Raw genomic sequence first — 22,205 nt, forward strand, 5'->3', positions numbered from 1 at the left:
CAAAATTAAATGGTAATATAAATACGATTCCAACATACGTGGACCTTGAATTAATAAATTTAAATGTAAAAGAATACTCACTAGTTTCTATATAAAATTGCGCTCGAATAGCTGGTCATTGTGTTACGTTATAACTTAAATGAATGAAATATACATAAGAAAGTTAATTCCACATGAGAAATCAATTAATTTTAACTCTTAGTAAAGTTATCAAATGATGCATTTCATATGTAAGCAAACGCTTCATAATTACTTACTGTAGTACTGTTAAGTATTGTGCACTTTTTTCACTGTGTAACAATGCGTACTCTTTGTACACTCAGCGATGGAACTTGCTTTAAGGTAGTTCGTCCATTGAGATTTGAGTTTACCATGCCTGATAGCAGTAAGATAAATATCGGACGTAGTAAAATCCCCAGTCTTTGATATATATATTGCAATGAATCCATCATTATAAATGGCGGTTTGATACGTGAATGACAGGTCACCATCAAATATTCTAGCTTGTGTTCGCGTTCCTCCAATAATTAATGGAAACAGTTGTTCTTGTTTAGGTATCCCTATTAATTAAATGTAGATGTAATATTCAATAATACACATAAAGATAAGAAGTAGTTTATGACATGAAGTAGTACTCATTTAACTTCCATATGAAGTGGGTTTAAAAATAAACCAAACTTTTGCTATAACATATTTATTTTCATTCTATATTTTAAGCCCTGTTCCCTTCCACTGAAAAAAAAAACAGTTCAAAAAGTTTCTTCCATTTCTGAAAAGCTTTCTGACATGCAATTCCTGGGATGGCAATTAGTATCTTGTCAGATTTGCCTGAATGACATCTATGGTTTGGAAACGACGCCAATTTAACATGGTTTCAAGTTTCGGAAAAAGGATAAAGTTGTCTAGGGCTAGGTCAAGGGCAAAACGGGAGGGTGTGTTTTGCTAGATTACTACCCACAAGAAGCTACGCCTTAGCCGGCTCATTGTCATGAGTCACATCCAAGTCTGATTTTCCCACAATTCAGACCCTACTAGTACAGATCGTTCCCCAAACGCCGGTAGAGAATTCCCCGGTAGACTTCCTTGTTTACCATCAGACCTCGCTGTACAACTTCCTGATATAAAATGTTTTTCCATTTAAAACACAACCAACATCACCTCGATCTTTGACTAATACAGGTGTGCTTTTTGGTAAATGTGGTTCTTTGTCCTAACCTTCACAGAGTTACAATCCTGGCTGAGGTTATTTTCTTATACTGTCCTTTAAAACCATATTTATAACAGATCGGCATATTAACAAAAATGTATTCATGATTGGAGATATCCCTATAGGCCTATTACGTGATGTGATAGCTTGCAAAATAATAACTGTAAATATATTTCCAGTATTTCAGCATAAACGATTTATTCACAATAACGTACATTTTTCTCTCACATATATGGTCTTCATTTGAAACATATATTCACGTAACTTGTTGGAAATATGTCACAAATTTTTATCACCATAACATACATCATAATTTTTTATTTTATTGTCCAATTCTTTCCAAGTCTTTTCCTGGTTTCTCAAGTTTGTCTCAATTATCCCTCATTATGCTAACAAACTGCACATAAGCTAGTTGTGAACAGTGTTGAATTCAGACATTTTCACCCGGGGAGGAGTGTGAACTCCTCGGGGGGAGGGTTGTTTTTCTGCATTTTTGCAAGAAAGCAGCATATTTAACAATTCCATTCACATGCACATCTTAGATAATATTGAAACTAATTACTGATAAATATTCAATATCAGATTATAAAAAATAAATAATCGTTTAATTTTATCTAAAACATTAAATAAAGACTGGCAAAAATATTTTAGACTAAACTTTAACTGCTATTTACAGTAGCCATTTTATTTATTGTTTTCTATATTCAATAGTTACTGTTACTAATGTAGAAGTATTTAAAAAGATTTAACTCCAATAGAATATCTTTGTTCTAAAACAAACATACATAGGAATATCTTAACAAAAAGTAATCATTCTTTCTCACACTTCTGATTCTAAATCAAGTATATTAACCTCGGTTTCTTCACTGCATATACGTCAATAGTTTAGTTTAGGAAATCTTCAGTAGGATTAGTGCCGTGTCGTGGAAAATTAGCGCTTTGGGTGAGAGTATACAACGGTACCCCCGTACATACTAGTGAGGTGGACAGACCAGCTGCGAAAGCTGAAAAAATTTGAAAAAAGTAAACCCTGCTTTTCCTTGATTTTGAGCACATTTTTTATTATTTATTTCGTTTCATTTTATATATGTGACCATGCCCACATGTGCACATGTTTCATTCCTCTCTTTTTTCTTTCCTTCTTTTGTTTTCTTTTTCCCTCCCGAATCATGCGCCCCTTACTTCGGTGCCCGGATTCCGTCGGCCCCTTACCCCATTTTCGTCACCTTCAATAGCAATCTTTCATTTATAGACTACTATTATATTGGTAAATTTTATATAAATCTCTAAAACAGGAGAGATATCTGATCCTCCATGATCGCTCTAAATATCGCCCTCTGAATCTCACCGTTTAACTGACTTACTTTTAGTTAAAGAAAGGCGTGTTTACTTTAACAATCGTAAAACACATTTACGTCTGTTAGTTCCGATGCGAGAAATGGTATTTAGACGCTCTATTTCAAATAATGCAAGAACTGTACATTTTGAAGAACTGAAGTCTGCTGACATCAGAGATCATATGGAATGATCGAAAGATCTTCCCTATCTTTCCTTTCCTATCTCAATCTGTGCTAGTGCTACCTACTAATATGTAATATAGGGCGAGAGTATAGTACCTACTAAAATACAAACCTTTCTTCAACAGTTCACAATTTCATGTTCTTTCAAACTCGGTCATAGCGTTAAGAAATACAGGTTTTATTGACTATTTTGGTATTCTATCTTAGATGTTGTATGTTTAATATTTATATAGAATGCGTTTGGGTCATTTATGTGTATATTGAGAGATCGGATTTCGTCTGCACGTGCACGGAAAGAAAAACAAATAATAGGGTGAAGTAATTTTTACATTTTGTGACTGAAATTTTGGGAGTTTCTCGGGGGGAATGATTTTTTTCGGGGGGGGGGGAGTTTCCCCGGGGCTACCACCTGTATTCATCCCTGGTTGTGAATGTACTAGTACAAACCTTTACCGTGAGAAAGAAGAAGAATCACAGTCTATATAGTACACCGCGTGCGTGATAACTGTTTGTTTCGATTTGATTCCTTTATTTGGTTAACAAAGACTAATTCCATTAATTGAATGAAATACATTATTAATAGTATGTGGTTGACGTTCAGTATTTTTTCTTAAATTTTCCACCATATTGAAGAAATCAGAGAGATTGACACACGCTGCTTTACTCACTTTCTATATGTCTTCATTTGCTCTACCATCAGCACAAGAACTACGTTTTTGTCTCATTCTTCGTTACGGCTGCGTCTAGACAAGTGTAAAACAATGGAAACGGCATTCTTCTACTTGCAATCTTTCCAACCTTAAAAATTATTGCTGTCTTATTTTATAGTATCCAATGAAGTGGTCCATAAAGTCATATCACACACTATTTTTTGCTAGTGTGTTCAGTACAGTATTAAAAGAAAATGCATTTTTGTTCGAATTATCAACTATTTCGAGTTTAGCATGTATATATTAGATCTTCAATTCATGATTTACAATCTTCCCAATATACAATGAATTCGGATGATCGAAAATCCCCTGATGATCTAAATAGTGTTTGCGGCTTATAAGACATTTCTTAAATATCAGAAATCAACTTTTAGTGCACATGCATAAACTTGTGGTAGGCTCAGTGCTGTTTAAGCTATATCTAATATCAATGGCTAAATCTAATATTATGACCTTACAGCAACGGATATATCTAACAAAGCCTTTATTCTACCAATGATTTATACCTGGATTAATGGCGTGTCCGTAAATTACTATAACATTAGACAAATCAAACGACAATGATGTGCAAGACTACTTAATCTTTTCCAGCTCTAAACAATGAATAACAGGGGTTACAAAGAGTTCTTAACTATTTTCAAATATATAGGATTGATACCAGCTCTAAAATGTAACCACCCTATTCTCCAATTTTTACTTAAATACATTTTTTTCTTTGACGTTCATTTACTTCAGTTTCAAATCGTTTATGGCTTTTAATAGGGGCCCGCCAAATTGAGAAATTATTAACCGGAGGTAAATATAACCTTTCTAATGTGTAAGTATTTAGTTAAAATATTTTTTTTTCTCATAAACGTTATCACTCCTTCGATGGGAATTATCTAATATTGAGTACTAAATAAAGTATAATAATGACGATGAAATGCATACGATAAATAATTAAATGATATAAATAAAAATATTATGAATACAAGTGGAGAATTGTTATAGGATTTACTAATAACGTCATAATATCAATGAAATACGAGTTTTGTTTAGAAAGAAACTGAACTTTCGTAATAGTGCGTGAACTGTTCACGAGAGCGCTGCTCGACTACTAAGCACCCCTAGCGGCAGGTTTAGACAAGAAACTAGTGACTACTGTGTTTCGCTCTGACCACTAGTTGCCGAGATAAGGCCGTTGAAGTGAACAGTTGCTTAAGCTGTTCAGGGATTAGTGACGACGTAAGTATAAAAGAGCTTGAAGAAAAACGTCTATGTATGAAATTTTGCTACAAACTGTGCAAACCTTTTACAGAGACACTTTATTTGCTTAGCCAAGCATAAGGAAATGATTGTATGAGTCGAACGCAGTACTATGAATGATTTAGGCCTTTTTAACACGGCCGAATATGGGTCGGTGACGATATCAAGACCGAACGACCCTACCATCAATAGATGATAACCATGTTAGGCGAGTTCGTGCTCTGATTCGTGTACATCGTCGTTAACTGTTCGAGAAGTTGCTCACGAAGTGGGCATGAACGTAGGATCATGCTATCAAATTTAATTTTAAAGTTTTCGGTGTGTAGTTTAGTGCAAAATTCGTTCTGCGTTTGTTGACTAAAATCAAAAGGAGACGTGTGTAGAACTCAGCCAACAACTGCCAATGAAAATGAGAACATTCTAAATACCGTCATAACAAGTTATGAAGCAAATTTATGGCTATGATGTTGAAACGAAGGTAAAGTCGTTGCAGTTGGTAGACAAAGAACCACATTTACCAAAAAGCACACCTGTATTAGTCAAAGATCGAGGTGATGTTGGTTGTGTTTTAAATGGAAAAACATTTTATATCAGGAAGTTGTACAGCGAGGTCTGATGGTAAACAAGGAAGTCTACCGGGGAATTCTCTACCGGCGTTTGGGGAACGATCTGTACTAGTAGGGTCTGAATTGTGGGAAAATCAGACATGGATGTGACTCATGACAATGAGCCGGCTAAGGCGTAGCTTCTTGTGGGTAGTAATCTAGCAAAACACACCCTCCCGTTTTGCCCTTGACCTAGCCCTAGACAACTTTATCCTTTTTCCGAAACTTGAAACCATGTTAAATTGGCGTCGTTTCCAAACCATAGAAGTCATTCAGGCAAATCTGACAAGATACTAATTGCCATCCCAGGAATTGCATGTCAGAAAGCTTTTCAGAAATGGAAGAAACTTTTTGAATTATGTTTTTTTTTCAGTGGAAGTTAACAGTTCGAGGGGACAGGGCTTAAAATATAGAATGAAAATAAATATGTTATGGCAAAAGTTTGGTTTCTTTTTAAACACACTTCATATGGAAGTTAAGTGAGTACTACTTCATGTCATAAACTACTTCTTATCTTTATATGCAGTTTATTGAATATTACATCTACATTTAATTAATAGGGATATCTAAACAAGAACAACTGTTTCCATTAATTATTGGAGGATCGCGAACACAAGCTAGAATATTTGATGGTGACCTGTCATTCACGTATCAAACCGCCATGGATAATGATGGATTCATTGCAATATATATATATCAAAGACTAGGGATTTTACTACGTCCGATATTTGTCTTACTGCTCTCAGGCATGGTAAACTCAAATCTCAATGGACGAACTACCTTAAAGAAAGTTCCATCGCTGAGTGTACAAAGAGTACCCATTGTTATTTCTCTTACAATAATAAGCAAATATACGAGGAACAAATTTACCATTATTGACGATGTGGAGGGGACTAGATTTTTTGGACTAGTAAGGAATGTGTGCGGGTGCAGAGCAGAGGTCTGCATGAGCCGGAATTTTCAGCCCGGGCCCGACCCATGAATTTACAATGTGAGGCTTGACTCGAGTCCGAAATATGTCTTAGTATTTAGGACGGAGCCCGAAGTTAGCTCTGTGATAATCAAATGAGCCTGAAATAAGCCCGAAATACAGAAACTTAATTATTAATTCAAAATTGTATTTTTATTTACAGCGATAGGTTTGATTTTGCAGTTGTGTTTTAAAAGACCTCCAGAAAGAACGATGCAATTTGTATCGTTTTACACTATATTTACAAAGTTAGGACCGAGAAGTCCAAGAAATATGGTCTATATTTTAAAAATCACAGCCCGAACCAAGATTCGTCATTTAAGGGGCAGGGAGGTGCATGTGCAGGGAGTTTGAGATTTATATAGATTTTATCAAAAGAATAATAGTAAGTCAGAGAAAAACGCGAAATTTTATATATATCAAGGTGTCTTGCCCCACCAACCAAACCTGAAATGACTGGTTACTGCCCGAATCCCTCCGGGCCCGAATTTATACATGTTTTGTAGGTCCGAGCACGTGCAGACCTCTAGTGCAGAGGTGTTTCAAGTGGTCTGCGTCTATCCACGGCCTTGCATCTTTAGGGACCTCGCAAAGACCAATAAGCCTAAAACAATTTGGCTCTCACTTTTGCCGATGAAACAATAGAAACAAATATGAATGCAGACTTATTTACAGAAAAACAAACTAAGTTTTCATCTATTTGTATATATTATATCGCTAGCATACGCGACAGGCGGCGAGTTTATTTTAAGATTGCTATAATGAATGTGTATAAGTCTTTATCGTTGAGATGAATTGTTTTCGATAAATTTGTATTATAATTAGCAATTTTTAAAAAGGGAGCAGGAAGGACTCGCTAACCTTACTCACCTTGCTGTGCAGATGGTATTGTCAAAATCAATATTGGACATGTAAGTGTAAAGGCTAATACGGAACAGAGAAACAAAATAAAACTTCTTCAAAAGGGAATTTGGAGGGTTGGGGAGGAGAGGAGAGTACAATGCTGTGACAATTGAAATGCGTCTTGATCTGTATACTTCAAGAAACTTTCCTTATTAGATTACGCAATTTCTTAGTTTCTTACTTCGATTAATCAAAGTATTCAAATGTTCTCGGAGGGAGTGACCGCCCCTCCCTTTTATCCTTCCGTGCTGTCTTTCTGATTTTAGTTTTTTTTTATTTTGGCTACTAATTCAAAATGCTTATCGAAACAAGTTTTCTTCTTGTGACTGCAGGGGGTGGAAGAAACAAACAAACCGTGAAAGGAAGAAAGAAGTGGTTTTGGGCTCTTCCAGTCCAGACCATTCTAACCGCTGATAAGTGAGAATCACAACGTGATTTTCCTGGTAAGAGCTTCCTTTTAAAAGCAGCTAACAAGCAAACAGATGGTCAGACCTTTCCCCTTTGCAGCATACTTATTATTCTCTGTTGCCAAACTTACTGAATAATATATTGCACTTAATCTAACGCATGTAACGTAAATTGGAGACCGTGGTTGGATTTATATGGGTCTTGAGTATTTGTATTAAAAATTTTAACTCATTACTTGCAAAACGTTGTTAGAAATTACCATATTAAAATTTACGTGTTACCAAATGGAGAGTTAGAAACATAAGCGAAGAGGTATAAATTCCCCTTAACTGTCCACTTAACCTAAATTAATTAGCTTCTTTTCAGACCTGCACCTCTTAGTGTGCATCTGTATACTAAATTTAGGTTCGATTGGGTGGGTGTTTCTTGCTGCAGAGAAGCTACATTATTCCATGGCATAGATGTTCTAGAATCAATAATTTTCTTCCGAAATAAAAAAATGAAAAAAGACGTTGTAATAAAACTCAGTCCAATAGAAACAACCCCTTGTGAGGTTTTCATAAGAAATTAGTTGTGCCATATATTTGAAATATTACTGGAGATATTCTTTTAGGAAATATGAACAAAATTACATTAGAATACATTAGCTATGTTATATTGACAGGTTATTAAAACAACTCTTATTATGAGATAAGTTATTATTGGCGAACTCGTCCAACAATAACGCACTACCAAGAATAAATTACCGTACCTCTCGCAGAGATTTCCAGGACGATTTATGAAACACTAAGAAAATTTGCAGCATCATCTTTAAGAAAATCGTCAGAAAGGACCTCACCATCAAAATTAAACTACGTATTTTCTTCATTGTATAGATCAACTTAGGTTAATATATACTAAACTCTATATATTTAAAATCAGTGGAAAATGTATAACAATTTGATATATCATACATGTAGGTGACATAACCTATGTACAGCTGGAAGTGTGAGATATTGGTGTTTCTAGTTAAGGCACTAACGACCCCACCAACGCTTATTGCCTCGAAAATATCCATAATCGTTAGTGAAACGTTTGTGCATTTTTGTGGAACAAATATCGTGTTTTTATACAATACGGAGTATGAAATTTTGGTGTATCGCTTTTGGACACCATCTTCCGTTTGGTGTTTCTCGGTTTTGGTAGGATTTCGGCTCTTTAGACTAGATTAGAAGGATTTGAACCAAACGTGCAATATACATAGCATTTTGAATTACGATTAAAATGTGTAAAAATAAACTTATCTATTTACCTATACAAAAGGAGACAGGTGCCTTACTTCATAAAATTTGTCAGAATGAAACAAAACTTACAGAATTTACTTTCTATGAAGCTCTAAAGAATAACATACATTTTTAATGTTTGTTTTACTATTTAGAGAGATCAAAGAACCATCTACGTCTGGTCTTAATTCTATCATAGAAGGACTGGGAAGTTTGGAATCAAAGATGGAAGACCAGTTTCTCTTCTGACTACACCTTAAAACAAACTAATGCTAATAATGCACGTATTTATTTACATAAACAAGGATACAGTGCGCACATCGCATAATATACTTATACAAAAAGAACAAAATTTGTAAAGTTTACTCTCGTTGACGCCTGAAAATTAAATAATTTGCAAATGTGTGTTTAACAATTAAAATTTTAAATTAACAATTATAAAAGATTAATTTTTAACACTATTTAAGAATATATAATTAAATTGATGTTACGACGTCTTACGAGGGTGACTCAAAAGTTTTGAGCCTTAAGGGAAATATTAAGAGTACAGATTGGTAATGTCTTTATTTTTCAACATAATACCCTTGGACATCAGCACACTTGCTCTAACGGTGCTGCAGTGTTCCGATCCGAGTAGAAAAAAGTACCTTAGATTGTGACTACAATGACTCCTCCATTGATGTCATTACGACATTATCGCTTGCAAAACGTCGTCCTGTTACAGATGACTTTAGATTAGGAACAAGTGGAAGTCTGAGGGGCCAGCTGATGTGTGGCTGGTAGCGTTTTCGTGATGGTAGAGAATGTGTCTGGACTTCAATTTTGGCCTTTCTTCTTGAATTTGCGCTCGACGGTTTTCTCAAAAGGTCAATATAGTACTGTCCTGTGATGGTATGACCCCTTTGCAGGTAATCAATGAATACCAGACCTTGAAAATCAAAAAAAGCAGAGGCCATCACTTTGCCAGCGGAGGGGTTACCTTCGCCTTCTTTGGGGTAGGGAAGGAATGGTGCTTGAATTGTTTGAATTGGTTTTGTTTCTGGCTTTTAATGGTGTACTCAACACTCGTCCATAGTGATGAATAGAATGAAAAGATCGTCCACATCACGTTTCAAATTGTCCACGGATAGGAGATACCGAGTGCGTTTCTGTTCGGAGTGAGAAGACGTGGGACCCATTGAGCATAAAGATAAACCAACCTCATTCTTCAGAATTTAATCTGCTGTCTTCTGTGATATGTCCAGCTCGTCTGTTATCTGTATAGATGGCAATCAGAGATCTTCCATGATCATATTAGGTGCCAGGCCAATGTTTTCCGTGGTTGTTGCAACTGATCTCCAATATCTCGACTCATTTTCAACACTCTGCCTACCACGTTTGGGTTACTGCACCTATATTTTGATGATGGCATATGTAAAGTCAGATTCATTTACGGTATGGACCATATCCCGGTGGATCTCAGACGCCGACATCCCTTTTAATAGTAGGTACTTGATTACTGAGCTGTACTCGATCTTTTCAATTTCCCAACTTCTGCCATCTCACCCGACTTCAAGAGCTTGTAAAAGATAAAATAAATTACTTAGAACCAAGAGCTTGATGCACCAAAATTGTGCTATTCCAACAGATATAATTATTTCATTTTATATTCTCATTTTCTATGTTAGGGTCAAAACCTTTTAGTCACCCCTCGTAAACTACGTAAGTCAAGTGTTTTCTGGAGTTCCTAAGAAATTCACTCGTGTAAAAGAAGTTAGTCACATTTATATATGATATTATTTCCCTATATTCACTTGTTTACCATTTTCCGTTTGTTAACATTTCATAATACTATATAAACTCAACATCTACAATATATAATTAGTAAAAATCTTGTACATTTCTTCTTTTAAATAAATATTTTCTTTTCCTGTTAGGCGAAAACAGGGAAACCCATGTAATGCTATTGTTGTTTGTAATGGCCTCAGACAAATGCTATGGATTTTGTCCCTGTCCACCCTTGTTTATGAAAATATAACTTTCTTTGAACAATTGTTATTACATTTAATTTTAGAACTACTGCTGCTGCTTGGTTCTAGTCATCCTACTTATTCTACGCTGCACTTAAGTGCCGAGCATAGGCATTACATGGAGAGAGAGAGACAGAGGACGATGGATAATAGGAAAAGAAAAATTAAAAAATTAAATAATTTTTTCAGAGCTACATGGAGAATAAATTATAACCTTTTCCTGTTCTTTATATGTGTAAATAAAAAGTTTGTTTCTTGGCTTTTAATCCTGCTGGATATTGCAAGTTTAGCAACAATTATCCCAATCTTTTTAGGCTAGACTCGAAAGTCGAAAGCCTAACCGAAACCAGTTTGGTGTCAATGGGTAGGTTCTAAATAGCTGGTATTCAAATTTAGAAATTCAAAAAAATTACACACTCTTTCGTACCCAAACGAAGAATTTTGAGTATACATATGTACTTACACGAGGAGTTGGCTGTTTCCTAAACTAGATACGGTATATCTCATATTTCCGTTTATGCAGAAACAAAACTTTTGCGTGCACAAACGATACACAAATGGTTGAGACAATATTGGTAGCAATTGCAGTTGTTAGGGACAGGCTCGCGCCCAAACTAGATACGTCAATATCTCACATTTTTGTTGGTACATAAACGAAAATTTTGCGTAAACAATGCACTTACACATAAAGACTTCAGTTACTGCCAGGGGTGAATTTAGTGTTTACCGGTAGAGTGCCAAACGTACGTACTTACATTACTTTTGTTTTGCTCATATTTTTTAAACATAATGTTAATGCTGAAACATAACCTAAGGCGATGTATTGAATCCGCGCGTGTGAAAGTTGGGGTCCCATCGGACCTACTCTTGTATTTTTTGTTTATGGGCTAGGGATAAATTACAGTTGAACTGGCAATTCTGATTGATCGTCATTTGTTCATTATTATATAATGTTTTATAAGAAGTGTTGATGAGTTCCTGCTGCTTTTAGTGCTAATAAGTAGTTTCTTTGTCCAATGAAAAATGAAGAAATATGTGCAGAACTTATTGTCATTTGAAATAACAGTAAAGTGATCTAGACCTTTCTGAAAATTCAACAAATTGGGGGCCTTCACAATACTGGCATCTTGTTAAGATAAATTAAAGTAAGTCATTCAAAAAGCAACGTTTAGGTCCGATCGGCCCTACAGAAAAAGCAAATACTTGGTAATTGATATTCGTCGCCTTTAGCGGCGTTAATCAGCAACATCTAACAACAAAATTACAGCATAAATATCTCCTATATTGTGTGTGATAGAAACACTACAGATCATCAACACTAGAGGCAGCACTTTGAAATGCAAGTACTGTAAGGACAACTCGACAAATTCAAAATTGTGGGTCCGATCGGACCTACGAGGACATTTTCTTAGACCACTCCAGTAGGTCCGATCGGACCCACATGGCAGCTAACGTGTTAATTGATACCAAATTTTTATGCTTGTAGCTCCTTTGGGATAAGTTTAAAGACATTTTGAGTTTGGTATGGATAATTTTTTTAAATGTATCTTTAGTTTTAAAGCCATTATCATATTGTTAATACATGTTACTGAAATGAAAATATAATATTAGTATTACAACAACTTTATTTGAATTTATCTTCATTTGTTGAACATTTCTGTTCCTGATGTTAATCCAGAAAATTTTCAGTGTCTCATAGTTTGGAAACGAAATCAACAGTGATCTAAAACATGAAGATCAATCAATAAGGACGTATGAAACTCTGAAAACTAACCAGAATGAAGCAGATACAAGAATTTTTCATAATGTGTTTGATTCAGTTAGAAACAAAGGAAGTATCAACCTAATAATTCACAGCCCGGATACAGGTGTTTTCGTGTTAGCCATATCATACTGCCATGATTTGAAAGATGTCGGTTGCCAGATTGTGGGGTTGGTCGCTGGTGTTGGAGAAAGAGAAAGAAATTTAGTATATCATATAACTTCAGAAGCCCTTGGCCGTTTGACTTCATTAGTAAACCCGAATCCACATCGAAAAGAAACTTCACATATGATTCAATAAGCTTGTAAAATAGCGCCTCACCTCAACTTGCTGAGGTTTTGAACACAAGTAGAAGAGAAAGAAGCAACGAGAAAATTAGAAGAAATAGTGAGCAAAAGTGGTAGATACAAGAGTGTGCAGTCTCGGACTGGTGTATAGGGCCCCGGCAATAGTCTCACTTGAAGGACCCTATCTTCTCTTCCCATGTAGCATGAGAGGAGCCTCACAAAGTATACTAAGTTTCATATTCTTAATTCTTTTTAGTCTGCTTGTTGTAATGACACTCTATTTCCAATGGGGTTTTATATACGCTAACTGAAAGAGTATCCATATAACGTGAAATTAGAGTCAATACTCACAGATTGAATCTTATGAATAGTTGTAACACAAAGTCGCAGTGGTTGCTTCACGAATGCTGCTTCAGTCGACGCAGAATAGCCTCCAAATATAAGCTGAAACATTTTAAGATTTTATCTTATGTTTCCTAATGTATATGTGTATTTAATTTTATTTATAATCTATGTTTCCCAAGACACCAACACATGTTATATACACACAAATATAAAAGTTCTTGTCTCCCTTATCAAATTGTTTTTCAACACATTTCTCTCTTCTTCAATCTCAAAGCCAGTACTTGTTTCTCGCGTTGCTGTTCACGTACTTTTGGTACTAAAATCCAAGAGTAGTGTAATTGACAGCTTGCGATTCTAAATATTTTGAGAATGGCCTTGTTAACGCGTATAGATCATCTTACACAACACACATCACAATCAATTGGAATTTACACCATTTATGTAGAAAGCTCTGGGTTTGTAACGTCATTTTTGAATCGAACTGTCTGCTGATTGTAATGTCGTTCAGGAGTATTAGAAAAGTGCGAAAACAGTTGCTTTGAAAACCTGTTATCTTTGTCTTTCCCTTAATAAAAGTGGTTATCCATTATCACATTTAAAACTTTGTGTTTACTCCACCAAAGAGTAGATACAATTTTTGAATGGAACCATGGTAGTGTAACAGTTTGTCAAATGGCAAGGAGGGCCCAGCAGGACTTTCTAAAAGTAAGTCTTATTTCTGCATTCATGGGAACCCAATACACTATGATGCACATAACTTCATTCTTCATATTGTTGAAATATATTATTACTAGGTCATAAACAAAGAGCACCAAACAGGACTTTAAACTACTATTAGGTTCATTCCAATAATGGGAGCACAAGAAAGCATTCAATGAAGGGTGGCACCGAACTCTGGGAACGGAAAAAGCTACAGCGAGTAACTATGCTGCAACACAGAAGAATATTTCATCTCACTTTCCATGTTATTCAATATTCATTATTATACTGGGCGTTTCAAAAGAAAATCGACATCGTTTGATATGTGGTTTTTGACACCAAGATAAGACACAATTCATAGACCAACCTGAGTGCACAAATGCTTCCATTGGGAGTTATAGGCTGCTGAAAACATGAAAAAATTAAAGTTTTGCGACTTGCATATAATTTAAAGTACTCACCAGCTACATCTGTTGTTGAGGTACCGCAGGATTCAGAAATATATATATATATATATATATATATATATATATATATATATTTGGATAAGGCACATACTAGTTCTGAAATAAAGTCTTGACCCGACTATGATAGGTCCCGTAGTATTTGAGCTATGGGCCTTTAAAGTTCATTTTTTTCATGTTTCCGGCAGCCTATAACTCCAAAAGGAAGCATCTGTGCACCCAGGTTGGTCTAAGCTTTTCATTTTATTTTGGTGTCGGAAATCACCCCCGAAAATTTGTTGGTATTGTTTTGAAACACCTTGTATATTTATAAAGGGCCCCGGCAGGATGCCGGCCCTCATGTCCTGGCCAGTTCGAGCCTGGTGGTGCGTCCTATAAATAAGACGAGGAAAATCTGCAAAAGTATGGAGTTAAAATATTCCGTATCAAAGAGTAATTACCTTGCTACTTTTGCTTTCTGAATATCTCTGTCGTAAGTAAAAGTAATAGAAGGTCGTGCAAGTTACGGATATTATTATAGGAGAGAGGGTGAAGATAATGAGTTTTATAGTAGTTAAACATTTCTGCAAACTGTCTTTCTTTATTTGTTAACACTGCATGTTCTATGGTCATAGATATTTAACAGATATTGTTAAATTTTATTTGTTATTTCTCTGATACCTATCAGCTGACAGACAGACATAAGAATTCTATCTATATTTATATACTTGCGTGTAATATACTTTCGATATTTAAAAGAAAATAAAATGCAAACAAATCCTGTAAAGTTCGATAAGGATATCATAAGCTGTATATTAATGTATAGCCTGGTTCAAGAAAAATAATCATTCTGTAAACAAAGTATATTAAAATCTACCAACTTATGAGTATAACATTTACACTTCCTTTATAGCAATTTGATAGTAATGTTATGTGTCTTATAAACTATATAAAGGGATCCTCGAAGGAATTCAGAAACTATGTATTATGATTTGAATGTATGTTATTTGGAGAAAAAAATAGGTGTTCAGAGGTACATTCAGCATACTGCCAATCTGCTCTTGCAAATATATAATAGTAGTTTAAGGTAAAAAAAAAACCTTCCCTATTTACCTCGATATGTCACTCTTTATAAAGAAAGTTAAACATTACGATCAGATACAAATTAGAGTAACACACGTATTATTTAACTCACACGTCAAAAACAAGGTAACACAATGTAAATGTGTAAGTTCATAACTAACTATAAACAAATACGAAATCCTAAACAAACATTTGGAGACAATGCATTGGACATTCGTGTGGTTTTCCGTGGTCTAATAGCAAAATGGATTAGAATAACGACCAGTGAACACAGCATGTGTGCTCGCACATCTAAAAGTGTCTAATGCGTTACTAAATCTTTTACTTTACAGTGGAGTATTTGTTTGTCTATTTATTCTCTGTTTAATGATATTTAAATTAAGTTAAATTTTTATATTATCTTTAATGTTGCTTTTGAAAGTTGCGATGATAACGTGTTTTATTTGTATATATCGTAATAATGTTAAAAACTTGAAAACGATTCCGAACGGAAGAACAATATTCAGAAGCTTCCTGATTAAAACAGATTTTCTCTTCAAAATATATATATTCTCACCATCTTGTTCTTAAATAAACATCTTTCTAACATGTTAACAACATCTGGAATGTATTTTAAGAGAACAAATAATATTTTTGATGCAAGAAATTCTCACAGAAGACTAATATTAATGAAGCATTTTTTAGATTATACTTACGTGGACAGAACATTTTACTAATGCGATTAAATAAAATCAAAAGAGATTTCATACATTATCGTACATTTCATTATAAAGAATACATTGATTTTGGGGGGAAATCATTATTTAGAAAGAATATACATAATGAATTGCCCCGAAGGCGGAAAGGTTTGTTTCTTCCCGAAACACACGCTGTCATGTCGAAATGCAGTAATAAAAAATAATCAGTGTAATTGTATCTTAATTCTTGTAACAACTTCATCATTCTGAGATAAAAATTAGATTAGAGTTCTGTGCTCAACCCTTAATTGGCAAGCAGTGATAGCATTACATTTAAGATTTTAAGTTTGCTTTTATGTTTGAACAATGTCTCCCTGATGATAATTTCTTAATTTTTATAAATGTTTTTGCACTTTGGATACAAAATACGGGATATTTATTTCAAAGCAACCTTGCCATAAAATAGGCAACTCTCAGTAATAAACAATGCTCTCAGTAATTAGCAAGAGTTTCGAAGAAACACTTTGCTACAGAGCAAGAAACCACAAATAAAAAAAAATCATTCGCGTAACGAACGAGATAAAATTTTTAAATACTAAATTCGACTGTCCCCTGTTGAATAAGATTAAAAGTATCTAAAGAAAGTTATACTGCCAATTAAATGATCATTGAAGTTATAATTCGTGCGTATAACGCAATAGAATGCAATGTTGCTTGAGAGTGCCAAATAAAGGGTTATGATTCTCCTGGACGGCTACTATGTAACGAAATTCTAATAAAAAGAGTAGGCTTAAAATAGTATATCGTAAGGTTATGTATATTAATATTTTGCAGCTACCATAGATATCCTCAGTGTCTGAATATCATGTATTACTCTCATTCGACTTAGAGTAATTAATAATAATTATCCAATAATATTTTTGTAATTGTTTGGTGCTCATATCGCCTGAAGAAATGTTTTTTTATGCAAATAAGTTTCATGGAAGAAGTAAAATCAAATATTATATACAATGAAATAAGTGCATGTTACTAACATATGTTTGATTATTGGAATTGCATAATATCAAAGTAGTTGTTATGTTTATTTCGAAAGGAATGGTATGAACAGATGCTTCTGAAGCATTTTGATAGTTTGGAGCTAAAGAGGAATACAAAAGCTGATACCTCTATCCCGAATGAGTTCTTGATTTATTAATATGGTTATTGACAATTAGCATATAATTTATGCCCACAATTCTGGGTTTACGAATATAAGAGCTCATCGTATGCCACACTTGAATACGTGATATTATCTTCTCAACTATTCCAAATGAACCTAACCTAAAATACATTTTAATGGTAAATAGGAACATCTAAACACATGAATTTTATTAAAATATAACAAATTTAAAATTTGAAACGTTCTTTAAATAATCTCCAATATATATTAATTTAAGATGTAATGGAATCGTATATATTTTCAAAATCTTTTCTATTATTAGTACTACTGTAATAATTTTCAATTTCTGCTACTTAAATGTTTTACTCTTCACTGTACAGATTATCTATTCTACTGATATTCTTTACTTCATTCTTATTCTGTTTACTTCTACTATTATCAATACTGTTATCTACTGCTATCAATACTGAAACTACAAAACATCAGAAAATACTTACCTTATTAACACTTACCTTATAATAGTTCCTAATTCTTCAGTATCCTTTTGAATTCTACAGTGGTGGTTCACTTAGAAACGAAACAATTTAAGTACTAATGTAATAGTTCATTTTCCCTACTCTCACGTCTCTTTTTTCCCGGCCAGAAAGCAGGGAGATGTGAGATACTACAAATTAAATTTTGGCTAGAGTTATATTGATCAAGATACGTTCATCTAGTTGTACCTTTATATTTCTATCCTAGAGAGCATGGGTTTAGGGCAAACATAATGGAAAAACTCCCTTTCTCATTTTAACAATGTTCACTTTATTAAAATAAAATAAAAACACAACAAAAAAGAGAGAAGAGAACAAAGTAGTTAACGAATCTCTGAATATATGTGTAATAGCGGAAAGCTGAGACAATAGCTTGATAGCAAATTATAACATCTTAAATGTTTCAAATTTCAAGTTTAAGTAATTTCAGAATAGTGTGAAAATCTAAATTACTGCAATTATTAATTGTCATTGTAATTTGTAATTTTCGATCAAGCTGGTCATAACATTAGAATAGGATTTAAGTTATTTTAGAAGAGTTTGAAAGATAATAAATTTTTGTTGAGATTTCTCCACTAAACCTTTGCCATATTGAATTTGTTCCGAAGCTGCCTTTCAACAAGAATTTACTTAGAAAAACATATTTATCTATAAAAGTTATATTATCTATTGAAGTTATACTTGGTGCAGATTTTGACCAATTCGATGTACACTACACTGTCAATTGCACTAGACTTACACAATGACAGTCTTTATCATGCTCGACCCCTTCATTTGCTTATGCATGTGGCGGTGTGACATTCTGGATTTTTCCAAAAATCAGGATTAGTGACTTCTTCACGTGTCAATGTGAGGAAGGAAGAAAAACAATACAAGAGTCATACGAAATTGCTTAACCGAAACTTGTTTACTTCGACAATCAAAATAAGTGATTGTCTAAGGAGGAAGAGGGAGACTTCGAATATTCGATAAATGGCGTCTCTCTTGGTCGGAAGCCTCACTCACTTATAGCTGCATATTTATGATACCAACATCCTCAAATTTCCTTAATTGTGGCATCAGTTTATTTATATCGGGCCAATATCTTGTTTGTTGCAAACTAGGCCTGGTATGCACTGATAGGGCAACCTAACCTTGAGTGTGATTTGTTTTTCACTAGTCATCTGTTGCCTTTTTGTCAGGAAGGAAACAAAACGTTGACATAACTTCCAGATTTGGATAAAACTAGAATATTTTGGTCATCCAAGAGTTCTCTCTACATTTTCTCACTTCTTCAGTTGCTCACTTATTAGGGTAAATTAAAAAAATAAAGGAAATGAGAATCAAACATTAAGATCTTTGTTCATATAAGCAATGAGTTTTTAGAGCAAGTAAATTAATGAAAGAATTTGTTTCCAATAAAGTTAAGAAGAATTATACCGAGGCCTAAAAGAATGTAAAATGGTCATGGAATCATAGCCGATGACACAATGCTTCTAACCTAAGTAATTTAAAATTTGCTATATATAAATACTCTCCTTTTAAATTCTTCATATCTATTTGTAAAGTTTCAGAATGTAATGAACGAGATAGGCCTATATACTATATATTAATCGGAAATAAATTTATGTAGTTTCAGTTCCAATTTGTTAAAATTATGTCCATTGATAGCTCATACGTATCATTGTTCTTCGTTTTTAATATTTCACAATGGGATGTCATTTCTTGACTCTTCATATTCAATGTTTATATTAAATACGAAAAAAAATCTACATTTTCGTGGTAAGGTCTCCCGTACGGCGACTCTTGGACGAAACTAGGTTCAACTTCATTGAACAGTTGCCTTCCGAGTTGAGGAAAGGAACTGACATCTTTTATTCGTTGAGTTCTGAATTACATTGCTGACACATCTTCCTTTCTCTTGACATGAGTCGCGCTTTAATTAATCCGAACTGAATACATTATTAATCAATGTCCTTTTACGTGATTATATTACTTGAGAATCGTTGGATCATTATAAGTAATACGTTCTGAAAGATCACGCTAAGAATTAAACATTTAAAGATAAAGTACAAGTAAAGATGCCCATTGTGAAAACATTTAATCAATGAGCTATGAAAATGAATGATAGTTGAAGAGTATTTTTAATTTTCTACCAACGGTAATCGTACTAGACACCACGTGCTCTCCACCACACTAGTTGTAAAAGTCATGAATAGATATGTTGTTAAGCTATTCAACAAGCTTAAAAATACCTTATATTCATTAGCAGCAGATACATCGTTCGGAGAAATTTCAAAATCGAGTTTTCGGTGGGTGAGGCATAAGTAACAACAAAACTTATTCAATCTGTATATCAATTGTCTCAGCCGGACAAAACAAATCTACCGATACCGATTTTTAATACTTCATGTTTAAGGAGCCTATTATGTTTACCTTGGGTGGAGTATAATCAGCAAAGTAAGAGACAACCTATATACCAATCCATTTGGATTGATAAAGCAAATCGATTGATAATGATTTTAGCAACTACTAGTTACCCTCTTTCGGTTTACAGAGCCTAATTTAGTTATCGCGGTGAGGCATAATAAGCAACAGTACATAGGTAGTCTAAATATCTATTCATTAAGCCTGAGAAAGCAAATCGATCGGTACCGATTTTAAATACGTCGCGTGTATAGAGCCTAATATAATTACCAGTGGTGGAGCATAATCAGCAAACAAAATATACGCTATTTATATACCAATCAATTCAGCTTCAAGAACGAAATCGTTCTATACAAACATTTACTTCTTTCGGTAGTAGCCCGGGGTGTGTAAAATCAGCAACAAAACATAGACCGTCTATATACCAATCGATTCAGCTTCACAAAACAAATCGATCTATATTTATTTCAACTACCTCTGATTACCCACTTTCAGTTTACAGTGTCCAATTTTGTCGTCGCGGTGGCATCTATCTATTAAAATGCTACAATAGTAATTAAAAACGCCTGAGCTCCAACCTATAACTTTGGCTTTCAAATTTTTCATTTACGATTATGTGTGATTTCACGTTTAAGAGAGACAAACATTTTAAGTATTTGTATTTTAAATAGTCTAAATTAGTTAACTATATCATTTTCATAAAGTTCATGGTATAAAATTATTGTTCAAAGCCTCCTAAGTATTGTTCAAAGCCTTAATAAGCCTTCTCTAAAATCAATGCATATGAATTGTGCTTCCATCTTCCGAATTCTTTTAAACTATATATGTTTTGGTCAATCCTTTGCGTTGAAATTAAAAACAAAAACTAAAGTATCATATCCTACACACTATACATTCAAACACCACAATGTTGTATATTGGGGTTTTATATGTTTCGGGCATTTCTTCCATGGCCAAATAATAGTGAAAAAGAAAGGATAACCATTTCTTGAGTCTTAAGATAAATCTTTATTTTTTGAGTGTTTTGCCCAATGAACACCATATATAACTAACATTATAATTAATTGTATATGTAATGTATTTGCTTATTACAGTAGATGTCCCGGCGTATAGAAGGTCGAGTCAGCGAAATTTGATCTTGTTTTCGTAGAAATCGATATCATTTCCTGGAATTGGGAGGGAAGTTTCGACAAGCCTTTAGTTGCTATGTTCATAGCCTTTTACGGCTACCACAGAAGCGCGTGGGAAAATTTTGGTTTATTTGAGCCCCCGTCACCCCCTACTCCTCCTGGATAGCCCAAGAGCATAAGCGATTTAGCCTCTTGGTCCTATTCCTACGAGATGACTGTAGATTATGAACTGAAAGCATGATATTCAAATGATCGAAGCTTCTCAGCAGATTGTATGAAATTGGTCTTAGTTGCTAAGGTAAATATTATATGTCATGATTTTTTAAAGCGTGGGATTAGACACAATATATGAGTCTCAGAACGAAACACATACCCATGCAAAATCGTGTTGCTTAGCCCCTTGGCCCTATTCCCACAAAGTGTCTGTAGATTATGAACCGAAGACGTGATATTCAAAGGATCAAAGCTTCTCACAAAATTGACTTAATTGCTAAGGTAAATATTGTATTTCACAATTTTTTTAAGACTTGGGACAAGACACAATATATGAGTCTCATAACGGAACACACTCCTTTCCCCAGACCTTCTGCGAATGGATTCCAATGATTAAGCATATTCTAATAGCGGAAGCTTCTCATAGCATATCATATTGTTTAAAAACGTAGGATGTGAAATGTGTTATACGGATATTCGCATGATGATGTCTGCTGTGACAAGTAAATCGATATAACTTCCTGTTTAGTTGTTATGTTCATAGCCTTTTACGGCTATACCACAGGAGCGCATGGGAAAATGATGATTTGTGAGAACATCCTGATGCTAGAAACAAGATGAAACATGCC

This window comes from Thermobia domestica, chromosome 1 (assembly GCF_964235325.1).
Source record: "Thermobia domestica chromosome 1, izTheDome1.hap1.1, whole genome shotgun sequence".
NCBI classification, from domain to species: Eukaryota; Metazoa; Arthropoda; class Insecta; order Zygentoma; family Lepismatidae; genus Thermobia; species Thermobia domestica.